The 16,073-nt window shown below is 31.2% G+C and overlaps 1 protein-coding gene across 7 annotated transcripts in view; it reads left to right on the top strand.

The window, feature by feature from the left end:
- drpr (multiple EGF like domains draper) overlaps positions 1 to 16,073 on the top strand; it is a 283,353-nt gene that overhangs the window by 47,702 nt on the left and 219,578 nt on the right. The window lies entirely within an intron of this gene.

The raw sequence follows: 16,073 nt of genomic DNA, 5'->3' as shown, positions 1-16,073 counted from the left end.
ACTCAGTAAGATGCGTTTTCTTTTGAATTAAATAGTAGCACACCGATGGGAATGTCACTAGTGACATTTACATCGGTGGCATCCTGGCCGAGGCGGACTGGAATATGTTAAAAGCCGAGGTTTTGAATATGGCCTCCGGTAAATTCCATAAGGGCTAGTAACGGACGGGTGGTGGAGGGTGTCTTACCCTACGGGGATAAGGATGGGTTTTGGATTTTTTTCTAAATTTGTCATTCTTTTTTCTATACATTCATTTGATTTCAACTGAGATGTGTTCTGATTCGTACAGGTATTCCGGTTTGATTACCGTACACCTTATTTTGGGTTTCATGTACTTATTGTAGTAAATACGTTTTGTTAGTTGGATGGAGTAGTTCCATTTATCCCAAAAACAAATTTTGGATTATTTCCTCCAGATATTTATTTTGATTGAACTTTTATTATTTTTCCGCTTTTCGTATTTTTTTCTTCAATATTTGCTTGGTTCTTGAAGGACCATGGAGAAATTTCATGTAGTTTCTTTCTTTTTCTTCCAGACGTTCTTCATTCTTTCAGACTGTTTTATTCTTCTTTCTTCAGTCTATTTTCATCGGCTGAGATTTTTCTTTTCACAGGAACCTTTAATTCAAAAATTTCCTTTCTGAATTCTTTTCGGTCTAGACAGCCTTTTCCTGTAATTTTTAACTTCTTCAGCTCTTCTTTCATCTGTTTAACATAGTCACATACATACACCTTTGTAGTTCCTTTTTCTATTTTTTTATTATTAATTTTTTTTTTAAATAGTAAAATGCGGGTTGATGAAAAGTCACATACCACAGATAATAAATTACATGATTCAAATGCAACATGTAGATACGTCTTATGGTAGACTGTATCAATGGCGTGTTTAATATTATTATTAGAAAATGTCCAAGGTTGTATCTGAATCATATTTTTTTCGTATCGTATCATATTGCGTGTATCAGTATCATTTTTCTGAACAAAAAAATATTTTATTATATCGTTTCATGATAACCGCCTTTAAATCCACTATCACGTTTTATCACCTTGTGATTTTTTTTCTGTGAAAACATAAATTATGTTAAATGTGCATCCGTGTACGGAGTTTTTTTAAATTTTATTGATTACAACGTTATAACGATTATATCGTTATGATGGTTGATTATAACGAACGATTACGTCATTGTTTCCACGTACTATGATCAAATTTATTAAATTTTGCCTGTATTTGTTTCTTATAATTGTTTTTTTTTTTTGACTATGTACTCGACTTTTCTGTATGAATTGTTTTTGTGTATTTATGAACGCATGATATCTTATGTTATCTTATATCATTATATTATGTCGCATTATATCTTTGCCAACTAGTTTTATACTTAATTAATACCTTACATACCGGTAAAAATTTGAAGGAAATTTTGTTCTATCCCCAATTATTTTTTTTAATTATGAATTTTTTTGTTTAATAAAATTCTGCTTTAAGAAAGAGAAAAAAGTATTCTCTTTTTGATAACTTTTAATTCTAAATCAACTTCCAGGTCGTTGTCAAACGCACAAAAAATCCAAACGTATCGTTATTAGTTTTGTAATAATTCATATTTGTTCTGTCTTTTCGCTCAATTTAATTTTTTTACGACCATTTTTCAAGTAAGATCTTTTTTAATTAATAATTATAATGTCTTGATCAACCAGTTATAAAAGAAGGTTCGTAATTCGATCGGTAGGTATTTTTTTTCGTAGGACTATTTCAAGTATTACTTTTCACCAGATCGATTATACATAATCGGTAATTGATTTTTAATTTTGTACAGATTGTTTCCGTTGCAACGTTTTACTCGGATAACCTAACTGGAACATGTTTAATGAAAAAAAAAAGGTGTCATCTAAATCGATTATTTTAATATATTGTTTACAGTCATTTCTTAGCATGGATTATTATAATATCTATATTATCTGATATACGAAATACTTTTATGCCAAAGTTGAAGTAAATTAGTTTAAAAAATTTAAGGTAGAAAAATTACGCGGATTCCAAACAGTTGTAACTCTTTTTTTCTTTGCTTCCTTTCTTCTTCTTCTTTTAAACGGCTTCTCCTTAACGAATTTTGCGGTCCACGTAGTCATAACTTGGCTTCTACAGAGTCACGCCATTTGAAGTCGAAGAGATATCCTTCAGGATCTTTAACACAGTGGTTTCCCGTTGCCTTCTGCATCATAATGTTGTTGTGATATCAATATGCATCATAATGTTGTTTGTGACAAATTTCGGTTCTTCCGCCTTTTGGCGGAAGAACCGAAATTTCATTTTCTGCCCTAAGGACAATAGAGTGTCCTAATCTGTACCCATTCATCCACCCTCAAAGAGGCTGTTGACACTTGGTAGAGGGAATCTTCTTATCACGGTAGATACTTGGTCCCTTCATTTGTTTGCCGCCTGCATATAGCAGGTTATAAACAACCGTTAGCCCCTCTCTATCCTATGACGGGGAGGTGAATGTCAGGATTTTACCATCATTGAAACTAAGACCGTAAAGGGCATTTCTCAGTTTCACTGGATATCTAAAGAAGCTGTTTAAATCAGCAGATTTAAACCGTTCTGTTGATGGTTTAAATTACACGGATTTATTATTTAACTTGATTTTCTTTATTAATCTATGATTTAAGATTTAGATAGGCTTTTCCTTACAACTTATTTCTATTAGAATGTTATTATTCACTTTGCAGAGTGTATATAGTTATTGACTGGCTTTGTTTATCGTTGCTGTCTCCTTTACATACTTTTAAAACAACAATTTCCCGCCGTGCAGCATTTCTTACCAGCGGTTTCTTCCATACGGATACCGTTTTTATAGGTCTAATCAAATTCTTAATTAAAATAAAACTTAAAATTATAAAATAACTAATTGGTTATGATGGTAAGATATATAATCTTTTCTACATCGATTAGTTTAATTCCCGCCAAGAATTTTATCGCTTTTCATTTCATCAATATCAACTTCCTCGTTGAAATTTGTGAATAAATAATAATAAAAAGCAAACTTTTAAAGAAAATAATAATAAAACGGACTTTAAAAAAATTAAATCTTCGTAAATTTAGATTTTTTTTGAATTCGCGCCAAATTAATAGTAAGTTTTTGGTTGTTGTTTGTTTTTAATTTGGGAGCTTCAAAAAGTCGAAATTTACAGAAGAAAACGAAAAATTTTATTCTAGATTTCAGTAACCGATACACCCAACAAATATCTGTTGATTGGCTTATATTTGGCAATCCAATTTAATAATTCTTCAATTTTAATAGATCAAAACGGGTCATTACACATTGCATTATGAAAACTAAACTTAAAATAAATGAATATAATAAAGAAAACGCTAAAATGAAATTGTTTCTGGGCAGAAAGATCGACGAACACGTAAACAAAACACTACATAATTATGAAGGAATTGCGGATAGATTAGGCTTCCTAACCAAGTAAAATAACAACAGAATTATGGATTGATACTTTCTCTATCGATTGGTTATATACATCGATAGGATCGGATCGCTATCCAGATTGTTCTATCGAATTTTATATACATCGACCAGTTCTATGGTATCACTTTGTGGGTCGGACTATACCGTCGAAATATCGACGTTTATTTTTTTCTACGATTAGGAAGTGTTAAATTATCAAAGGATTAAAAATATGTAATGATTATAAGATTATAAATGTTACATATAATTTACTCATTAATATTTTGGTTGACCTTTTGTTTGTTTATATGTATTTTTTGTATTTGGTGATTGTAATTTTAGGTTAAGTTTTTAACCAGACCTGCGCACAGGCGATCTGCCTCTGCAGGATTACTTTGTCTTGTGTATTTTTACTCTGCGTGAACGTATCGGGATATGTAAATTTCTTTCTGATAATAAATAAATAAATAAAATAAATTAGATTTGTGAATGATTTAAGTTTTTTTTTTGTTTTGTTTAATTCGTTGATGGTTTAAATTATACTGATTAATTATTTAATTTGTTTTTTCTTTATTATTCGATAGGCTTTCTCTTAAAATAGTTTTTTGTTTGTTTTTGAGAATGTTATTCTTACAGATTACGTATCGTTTTTAACTAGGTTTGTTTATTTCTTATCTCTCTTCACCATAACACAATTTATATTACACTATTATAGTACAAAAATCTAGTTTAGTGGGTGCGTTTTGTTAAATTACATATCTTTACTACATAACAATATGATTGCTCTATTGTATTAAAGCAGACTTAATGACTATAAGGTGTATATCTAACTAGTGAAGTTTTATTTTCTATAGAATAGACTTCCACGCTGCCATAATCATAAAGACTGCACACTTCCTGATGTTTGGGGATTACATTCATTGTTAATAATTTAATTTACTTGACGTTATCTAATTGGTATATGTAAGAGTAAACATTGACAGTGGTAGTTTTTTTCCAAAATGAAACTATTTGATGTGTTTAACGTTGGATACGGGCCTAAAACTTATCTAAGTAAAGTTTTTTGATATCACCAACCATTGACCCAGGGGGTGGAAAAAATAGGGACCGAAGACAAAAAAAATCATATCTACCTTAATATGCACAGCATCGAATCGGTTTAAAGTGGTCGTTAGTCCTTTAAACATCACCTAAAACTTTTGTCTGTAACAACTTTTGTTATAACCAACCCCATACGGCAAGGGATGATCAAAATGTTGCTGGAATTGTAAGAAGATGGAGGTTGTCGTATGCTAAACATGTGAAAATTTTTTTCACATGCAACCATTGTATTGAGTAAATTTTAAGTTTTTCTTAACTTAAAGGTGGAAATCTTTTTTATCCCCTGCTTAGCACTGATGAAATCTACCTCCGCCTTCCGACGTGCCGAAAGGGATTTTTTTGTTGTTATTGATTTGTAATTCTTGAATAAGACTGTACAACTTAGGATATCTTGTTTACTGACTGTATCTTGTGTTACGAATGGTTTCATCTATCTTAATTTCATTCTATTGTTGTACAATTGTGAAATTTGGAATATGATTGTTTTTTGGTGTTTGTGAAATTTTCACATACTCTGTCTTCTTTAGAGTTAAATTTCTGTTAAATTCTTTCTCATTATTATTTTAATTTTAATACATTTAAGGTATATGTTTTTCGGTATGACCATTCTACAGGTGTTACCATTACAATTACCGTCATAAACGTAGGTTTATTAAAAAATATAGTTATTACAAACTGTTCAATTTAAAAATCAAATTTATACGTTTTGGTAATTGGTATTTGTAATCTATATGTATAATTCAGGCACCATAAACATACATTTTGTAATTGTAATGTAATGAGGTACAATTCACCTGCATAAATATTCCAAGAATAACAATTATATCCTATGTTCCTAAGTTAGTAGTGAAGATTACGGTGGTTTCTCCATTCTCTTTTGTTTTCAGTTAGGAAACATTCGCTTGAACATCAGTTTGCTAATCCATTGAAATCCCTGGCGATATTTAATGAAATCTTCATTCTGATTTCCCACAGGGACTGCCTGATCATCATTACTCTTAAAGAGTATGATTTTTGTTTTTAAGGTGCTTTATATGTGTTACAGTAATTCTAGCTGAGAGTAAAAAGATTTAGAAGGAATAATGAACGGCATGGATAAAGTCCTACGCAAGAACTACTGCATGAAAATAAACGATAACAAAACGAAAGTAATGAAATACAGTAGAAATAACGAAGATGGACCACTGAATGTAAAAATAGGAAGAGAAAAGATTATGGAAGTAGAAGAATTTTGTTATTTGCGAAGTAGAATTACTAAAGATGGACGAAGCAAGAACGATATAAAATGCCGCGAATAGCGTAGGCGAAACGAGCCTGCCTCAGTCAGAAATATAATTTATTTACATCAAAATTTAATTTAAACGTCAGGAAAAGATTTTTGAAAGTATATGTTTGGAACGTAGCTTTATATGGAAGTGAAACTTGGTGATCGGGGACCTGAGAAGAAAAAATTAGAAGCTTTTGAAATGTGGTGCTATAGGAGAATGTTAAAAATCAGATGGCTGGATGAAGTGACAAATAAAGAGGTATTGCGGCAAATCGATGAAGAAAGAAGCATTAGGAAAAATATAGTTAAAAGACTTATCTTCCTGGAATAGTCGATTTAATATTGGAGGGACAGGTAAAAGGAAAAAGTTGTGCAGGCAGGCAACGTTTGGAATATGTAAAACAAATTGTTAGGGATGTAGAGGGTATACTGAAATGAAACGACTAGCACTAGATAGGGAATCTTGGAGAGCTGCATCAAACCAGTCAAATGACTGAAGACGAAAAAAAAATTTGTTGCAGTTACAAGAATAGATTATGGTTGACAGTTAAAGATATAGATTAAGTAAGGATAATAACGATAAATTAAAAAAATAAATACATCAAAAGTTTTTATTTGTTATTAAAAATTGTGCACGATTTCACTTAGCTTAACTGTAATATGAAAAAAAAATTATTACCTCGACGTTTTAATCGTGTTAATTAGTCACGTTAGTCCGTACTAACTAGTTTATTTGTTCTATGCAAGTCGCAGTTCGATTTTTATGTAAATACTGAACTATCGTATATTACTTTTGCTGAAGTACACGCAGAGTCTGTTCACAATAATATTCTGACATATATACATGATGAAGTGTACGCATGTTTAACTACTTCATATTCCATTTTTTCTTGATATCATATAAGCAATGGAATTGAATTTTTTTTTTTTTTAATATATTATTGTTATATTTTTACTTCTACAATTATATTTTAATTTTATTGAAAGGAAGTATTGCTATTATTCAAGAAAATGATTTTTTTCGCCAGCTTTTTGTGTTTCTCCATATTTTGAATTTTCCTGAGGTAAAAATAAAATTTTTCAAAATATTTTTTATGTGTGGCTCTGAATTAATTTTTTCTAAAAACTGGATTAGGGTGGGACTTATAGTGAGGGATCCTATTTTTGAAAGAGGGTTGGATTTCATAAATATTTTATTCGTACTGCTTTTAGGCATTGAAAATAACAAAGAAAAAGGAATTTGAGATATCTCTTTACCCCAAATATATATATTTTTTTAATTTTTATACTCTTTCGACGAATCGATTTGATTTTATATATTATATTTATTAAACTGGAGTGTTATCCCAGTGGCAATAATTTTATATACAGCAGAGTTTTAGATAATGTACCTCTACGCTTACATTTCTTTATTTGGTTATCAAATATTTGTTTCGTTGCTATTCACAATCTCTCCTCTTTTCTGTACGTTTTAACCTCAAAGTAATTTTACATTCGAAATTCTTAATTATCTGATTTATATATGTCGCAGAGAAATGATGAAAACTGAAATTTGATCAAATCCCTAAGGTAGATGATCAATTCAAGGAAGATGTTAAAATTATAACTGCGTGGGATGATTTCCCTAAATAAAGTAAGTGATTTGATCAAATCCCTTAACTGTTTTAGTGAAAAGAAAAAATAATATTGTTTAGATATTAAAAGTATTTATTTAGGAAATCATGCATTGTTAAATGTAGAGTAGGTAGTACAACAATAGTCATTGAAACACAAATTATTTATTCGAAACATTGAGAAAAAAAACTTAATTAAGTTATACGTTTTTCATAGATTTCTTCAGTTAGTTTCGAATAAATAATTTGTGTTTCAATGACTATTATTGTATTACCTACTCTACATTTAGTAATACTAAATAAATAAGTCGTGACACCTTCTACTCTTCGTTATTTGAGTCCTGACTTGTTTATTTCATTTTTTCACTAAAACAGTTAAGGGATTTGATCAAATCACATACTTTCTTTAGGGAAACCACCCCACAGAGTTGTTATTTTAACATCTTTCGTGAATTGATCATCTACCTTAAGGATTTTATCATCTCCCGGCCACATATACATCAATCTGTCTTTATTGTTTTTACCTTGTACACGTTCTACTACTACCTAATTAAGAAGTAAACTTGTATGTCTTAAAATAAATCAACAGTTCCTTGTTTTCACAAGATTTTGGCACAAATTACCCGCTTTATCGATTCGTCTTTAGACCTTTTAATTTGTTATTTTATCGACCTACTTAATTTTCAACATCCTTCTGGAATTTCTACGTTTAAAACTGCTTACATTTCTTAGCTTCATTCTTTTGTCTGTTGTTCACGCGTTTCGGAATTACTTAATTGTCAGAACTTATTGTACTGTGATACTTAATATTTCCGTAAGAAATTTAAAAGTACCAGTACAGTAAGTTTTGATAATAGATTGGTTCCGAAATATGTCAACGAGAGACAAAAAAATGAAGCTAAGAAAGTTAAGCAGTAGTAAACATTGAAATTCTAATGATATTAGCAGAAAACTTAATAGTAAGTATTAGTTTAACAACAAAAATCATTCTGGAATATCACATTACAAAGACTTCTATTCTTTTCTTTTTTCATGTTTTTTCTTCTCATAAAGTTTGTTGCAGTCAACATAAATATTTCTTAGAATATCTTTCTTGTTCTAAGTTTCCTGTTTGATTCTAGCATACTTCGTTTTTTTTGTATTTGCCCGTTTGGCACATACAAAACATTTCATCTTTGTCTTACTTCATACAGCCTTTATAATTTTGATATTTAGATAACAAAACTGCAATTTCTAGTATATGTTGATTCTCCATTTTATTTATTTTTTTTAATGAATTCCACAGAAGCTTGTGCATGGAATATGGAATTTTGTAGCGCATGAAAAATGCCATACCTGACCGGGATTTGAATCCGGGACCTCAAGATGAATAGCTGAAACCCTACCACTCCGTCACGAATACCAGCGGAGTGGCAATATTTTAATATAGAATATTTGTTATTTCTCTTTCATATATTATTATTTCTGTTTTACACTTATTTTTTGTGAGTTTTTCTTTTAATATTTCAGATTTCTTAATTTTTTTTATCAAACGAACAATCAGATCGGGGTATCATTTCTTTCGGATAATTATACCTCTCTGAAATTTATTATTTAATTCTTGCGTTATGTATTATTTTTATACGTGTTAAAAACCGATGATGACAGGCTACAACTCATTTTGTTCTTAATCAGAATTTGTTTTTTCTGTCTTTTATTACAGCCACTGATTTTTTACCCTTGTATATAATAATCATATTAATTTTCTGTTTTAACCGTAACGACTTTTTTTGGAGTTATTTTTCTTTTAAAACATCCGTTATCTGGTTGTAATGTTAGGAGAAATAAACTTCCTCTCAAAATTCTAACAATAATATTTCCATTAATAATTATAATAATATTTCAGTCAGTTAACTTTTATTTTATCTTCTTTAAGAGGCCATACTAAGGTAGAATGTGTTTTTAATATTTATTGCACAGGTGATTTAAATGTCTTTAAAAATTAAATCTTTTTTCCTAAAAGTACTATTTCAAGGCCTTGTTTCAATTATGTTTTATGTTATTTTAAAGACAGAATAGTTTTGTAAACTTATTTTATTGTTAAAAAAATCGTAAATAAATTAAGCGCAAGTTGACCTTTTTTATCGTTTCACGTAAGATATATTTTAAGTATAAATTAATGTTTTATAAAATTTCTATAATATTTTTATTAATATAAAAAATTTTTATTAAAATTTTAACCGGAAATCGAATTAAAAAAAGATTTGAAGAAAGGTGTAGCAGTTATAATAGAATTTGACGTTTTTGTTTCCGGTTAATTGTTTTATAGCTTGTTTTTAGTCTAATTAATTCTTATTAGGAAGGTTAGGAGGTTAACATTAACATTTATTTCTAAAAAAAATACAAGAATCTGTTTTTAAGTTGGGTCACTTCAGAAGTACATTAATACACCCTTTAAAAAAAAAAAACCGATTTCTCAGCCAAAAAAAATTTATTTCTTTTACCTTCCTAATTTATTTTTTATTATATTTTAAGCCGATATTGATGTCCAGCGTTGTCGTAGATCTTTCATACATTACTTTATTCATTAATCTCCCATAACTTGGCTTTACTCAAGAAGAATTTTATTTACTACTTCGTGATAACAGAAGTAGGACATTTCGTAATTGTAGCAAATCTCTCTTCCATATTTACGGATAATTTATATGAAATGATCTCTAAATGAAGATTTTGAATCAGATGCGTACATTATTTGGTTATCCACATAGCAAAGGTGGAAAATAAAATCCTTTACCACATCAATAATTCATCCTTTGTAGCGATTTAACTAACCACGACATACCGTTGAATATCGTTACATCTTACAGTTGTATAAGTATAGTATAATCTAAGGTATCCTGACACGTCATGTCATTATCAGTAAATTAGTTTCTTGGTGGACAGCACATATTATAGGACTTTTTCTCCTCCGCTGAGCCGGACCCACAACTAAGTAAAATTCAGCTTAGGGAATTGTCCTTTAACGTTACCCTTTAACTTTAACGTATTATAGGACTACGCAACAAAACTAATAATTTTGGGAACGTCGCTAAAAACAGTTATATTAATGATGTACTCCTGTGGGGGCTCTCGGACACTCCCTTCAATGATCTACATAAATCAATTGTTTATTCTTTTAGTGGTCTAATACATTGATTTCGGTCTGATGAGGCATGGTTCCGCCTTGATGGATACGTGAAATGCATGGAATTCACGCCTCCTCTGCACGGATAAAAGTGGGTGTATGGTGTGCAATTTCACGTAGGCGAATCTTCAAGTCATCCTTTCATGGAGCAGTGAAGTTACGTTATGTTTGAATTTATTTAAAAAATATTTCAATACCCTATGATACAAGTTGTTTCTAAGCTATTTATTCACTCATTATTGGGATGAATTTTTCGTGTACAGTGAATGCTTTGCAAAAATTTAATGTAACGAGAGTAAAATACTTCGTCATCGTGCTTTATATGTAAAATACATTTGCAAGCCTTCAATAAAATATATAATACAGTTTTTATTCATTTAAGTAAAGTCACAAACGTCGCAACCTTCTCTTCTGTTTAACACTGATACCTTGTAACGGTACACTTTTGGTTTTCTACTCCCATTGTAAAGAATTTGCTGTAAAAAAGGGAAACAAACCACAGAATTAGTACAGGTATTTTAAACAAAATGTAATAATAAATAATGCATTTTAGTGTTGCCATAAAATGTAATTTACCATTTGCATTAGTTTGTAGTACAACCAAAGGTACATTTGACTTCATTTCATTCGGTAATGTTCCAGTTTGTATTGTCGGTCGAACACCTGTAACAGTATAAAAACATTATTAACAGTGAAAACAAGTAAAAAACATTAAATAAAATTCCTTCAAACAAAGTGAAATTTTTATACTTACTGTAATCGTATTGTACATTCCTCTTGTGAAAAACAGTAATTTCACTGTTAGGTACATAATATACGTCTCCAACAGGACCAACTCTTTTTATTTTTTATTTTTTTAAATATTTCTAATGTTTCATAGAATTATTCTGTCTGATTTACATTTTGTATAGTCTCTTGCTTACTAATCTTACATGCAAAAGCGTTTTGCCAACCAGCATCCTTAAAAATAGAAAAAAAACAAAAGTTAATTTTAAAAATAACTTTTCAACGGATATATATCATTTTATCACACTCAAGTGCAAAAAATAAAAGAAATTGAATATAGGTTTTATATTGTACTTTAACATCATAACAGCAATCTCGACCGGTAATTTACCTATAATATCGAATTTTTAATCATTGAAATTATCAGCAATATCAATCATAAACAGTATGTTAAACGACTCCATTTTCCACAGAATGTTCTACTAGCGGAAACGGAGCGCAAGGATGTCGAAGGGTGCAATACCCCCTTCTACTTATCGCAGTATACGGACTTGCGTACCTTGCTGCTGGGTGATTCTGCTGCACTAAAGGGTTAAAAATAGAAGATGGCGTTGATTCATTTTGTGAAATGTGAACTGCGTTCCAATGGAGGGTTTTAACAGTAGGGACCCGCTAATGAGTTTGTCTTCTGCGACGCGCTCCCTTTCTGCCCAGAATGGGCTGAAATTCTTTGTTTAAGAGGTCGTCCTTTCGTAAGGAAAGGGCGCCGGAGGTGATTTTGGGACCTGTAATTGTTGCATTTAATTAATTTTAATTAAAGAAAATGAATTTGGTTGGGTAGTTCTGCCTCATTCATCCTCTGGAGTATTATCTGAACGGTAGTAACCGGATGCTAAACAGGAAAAAGAAAGGAAAGGGATACGTTGTGTCATAGAGCTATCCCGGTAAGTGTGAAAGTGGGGTTGGGTGGGTAGGTAAGGAATTTGGTGTATTGTTGTGTATGTCTCTCTCATCTTCTTGATAACCTTATAAAAGACCAGCTAATTCTGGAAAGAACTAGACGGGCGAGAGATAGACAGTTGTGTGATTTTCTTTCTTCTTGGAGGAAGGCGAGGTGGTGTCTGGGGTTCATGGCAATTGATTTAGCTAGGCGCGACACATCTCTAAAAAGGGTTAGAGGGTCTGCTTGTCTTAAAGACTGGCAGGACCGATGTGTTTTACGCAGGGTGATTTCGAGCGTCCGTGCACCGGGATGGTGACAATTTTGAAAGAAAAGGTTCCCTGTTAAGTGAAAAATATTTTTTTAAAGTTTTCGCTTATAGGCAACGTTTATTATAATAGACCGCGGTGGGTTTTGGGGGGGGGGTATGGTGGGGTTCTGACCATACACGCCATTCCTGTTGCTGCCATTGAAGTTCCTTGTGCTTCGCCTAAAAAAGGAAGAAGCCCAAGCCCAAGAGCTGAATTTCAGGGGGGGGTGGATGAAAGGTTTTCTGTTCTTTTCATCCCCTGTGTTATACGGTGAGGGTATTTAAGGGAGTTGTTATGCCGTTGTGGTAATGGATATAGAAGTATGTTCTAGTGGGTGGGTGTATTTGGATATCTTCTTTACGGTGGTCTCCTGACGATGCTGTAGACCATGCCTCTCTCTTCTCTTGTGTAACCTTAGGTTACCGCTTTACTCGTAGTTCTGAGAAGAACTAAGCGGGCGAGGAGCAGGTTTCTTCTTTCTCCGGCTTTTCCTTCTTTCTTCTTATGAGAAAGGAAGAGGTTTGGGTGAAGGAAATTTCGATTTTAAGGAATTTGTTCAAGTACGGGCGAATTTGTTTAACACACGCGCGCAGTGTGTTCAACTAGCAGTGAGTGTTGTCGGTTATAGAGGGTTAATGCAACAAATCACAGTGCAGAAAGTGTTTAGCCAGTAAGAAAGCCGTTTTCTCCCGTCAAGTTTCTCCCTCCATCAATTCTCAATCCCCACTCTTCATTTCTTTGTGCCTTAATATATTCAAACCTTTAGTGTAATTTTCATTTTTTTAGTTTTTAGTTTCATTTTTTTTTTTTTTACTTATTACTTCCATTACTCATAATAATAAATCTATACCTTTTTGAAGGTGTTAAGTATTACAATTATTTACAATGTAATGTTAGTTTCATTTTAATTACGGAAATATTGCAATTGTACAGCACCGTAGGACTTTTCTCTTCCTATTTTTACATTCAGTGATCCATCTTCGTTATTTCTACTACATTTCATTACTTTCGTTTTGTTTTTGTTTATTTTCATGCGGTAGTTCTTGCGTAGGACTTCATCCATGCCGTTCATTGTTTCTTTTAAATCTTTTTTACTCTCAGCTAAAATTACTATATCATCAGTAAATCGTAGCATCTTTATCTTTTTACCTTGTACTGTTGTTCCGGATCTAGATTGTTCTTTAACATCGTTAACTGCTAGTTCTACGATTAAAAAGTTACTGAGGTAGGGGACATCCTTGTCGGATTGCCTTTTTTATTGCAGCTTCTTTCTTATGTTCAATTATTACTGTTTCTGTTTGGTTCCTGTAAATGTTCTTATCTTCCTGTAGGTTCTAAAAATTACAATTAATTGCTCTTTTGATTTTCGTTTCATTTTAATTACGGGAGCTATCGTACTTACTATCAGTACATACACTTTGTGAAATAATATAAACGATAATGTTCGTAATTAGACGTTAGGTGTATTGATAATTAGTCTATTAAAAAATAGATTGTTTATGCGATCTACGTAAAGTCATTCAGCCGAATAAGCTGCTAGGGTTCAAATTATAAAAACACACAATATTACTGTTAAACATATGGCATACTTCACCTATGAAAATTACTAATACACGATGATAGATATGTTGAGAATATCGATGACAGAATTTTTTATTATTTTATTTTTTGAAAAACGAATATATGTTTTTTTACGATACCGATCGTGATTTCTTAGTACTATTGCTGTATAAAGAGATTCCGTCTTGATCATGACCGTTTTAACCATGTGTGTATTTTGACCGTTAAAATATCTATATATGGGATATTAAATATTATGCTCTTATCATCGCTGAGTAAATTTCATTAATGTAGTCTTTTTCCATGCACCAATAAATCGTGTTAATGACGTTCGACTGAGTAGGAGGAAGGATGACGAAGATTGATCAAATAAGAAAACGTATAACTAATTTATACGTATTTTTCTACTTAAAAATATATACGGCCTTTTAACAACGCAAAATACTGTTTAAGTGTTGATTGTGTTGCTTTTGGTACAGAGATGAAGTAGAGTTTCATTATGTAGCATTGATATACATCTTATGTTTATAAAATATGAAAAAATATATCTTTCTTCTTGTGAAATAGCTTTATCGTTTTACATATTTTATTTAATAATACAGTTTACTAATTAATGTAACTCTGTGTAAGATTAAGCTAAATGTTTCAGTGTTTCATATTCTACTCATTTACCATACAGTTTTTAAAACTTACAAAAAATGAAAATTTAAAATAACAAAAGAAATAAGATTTGTATAGCAATAAAATTAACATTTTTTTTCAATATGAGCAGGTTACAGTATTTATTTTTAGATATTTTGAATAAAATGTTAATTTTATTTAAGCTGTTCTTAATCCAGAATTGATTTAATCACAATGATCTATTACAATAGGTGTTTGTGTTCAGTGATCTGGAATGCCATAGACGGTTCTAAAAAATATTATATTATCAGTATTAATCATCTCCTTATCAATTGTAATTGTCGATTCAAAAATTTTAATTTATTCTATAAACCAGTTGAAGAACAAGTTGTCATATATTGAACAGGAAGTACATATAAAATAAATGAATAGTAGAACGGACTCTGCCTTAGTTCATAAAATCTTGATAATAATTCTTACCAAAATTGTTTCCATTTTAGTAACTCTTATTCTTGATTAGTTTGAATCGATAAAGAGGAAATGAAACGATAAAGTAATAAACAAATAACGTTCTTTCCGGCCATCTCGTCTTTACCCATTCAAATCGTATAATTGTCCTGTGATAGAAATGCCAACTTGAATCTAGATTTAAAGGAAAAGAAGATTCAAACTATCCCAGATTAACATTAAAATTGCCATCCCCTGTACCCAAGTTGCTAGGAGCCCGCCTGAGTGCTTACTCCGCCAAGATAGGCGTTTTGGGATCGAACCTCGGTTACCTGAGATATCCGCTATTAGGATGGGAATGGACGTGTGGAAAACTCTGTGAAGGAGTTGTGTTGTTGGACGGTGTAGACATTGACCTCGCTACCGAAAGCGGACCAGATCAGAGAGAAATGGTATATTTTCATTTAAAGCGTATTAATTTTTTGAATCCGTTAATTAATTTTTAAGTTAAGTAAGAGGACTTTGTCTTTTTGGAATGAGGATAGTATTTTTGGTGTTTAAAGACTCGATCAAATAATGATCTGAGTGCATAAACTAATTGAAGTTAGATGTAGGAAGAGTTTTTTTTTGTGAAACTTTCGGTGTTAGAGGAAGTTTTTGCGGGGATCGTGCTTCCGCGTATCGGTTAATTTGATAGTTGAGAATTTTAAGTTAGGTGGTCGTAGTTGGAAGAGGCCATACGAAGGCGATATAGTAAACTGACTGTTATCTAGGTTAGAGAGTCTAAAAAGACGACTTTTACCGTAGATCTTGGAATGAAGTCTTCAGGATGTTGAAATCATTTTGAAGTTCATTTTTTTTTTAATATTATACAT

This window comes from Lycorma delicatula, chromosome 9 (genome assembly GCF_047948215.1).
Source record: "Lycorma delicatula isolate Av1 chromosome 9, ASM4794821v1, whole genome shotgun sequence".
Taxonomy (NCBI): domain Eukaryota; kingdom Metazoa; phylum Arthropoda; class Insecta; order Hemiptera; family Fulgoridae; genus Lycorma; species Lycorma delicatula.
The sequence above is the reverse complement of the archived record's forward strand: the minus strand, read 5'-3'. Positions and strand labels throughout refer to the sequence as shown.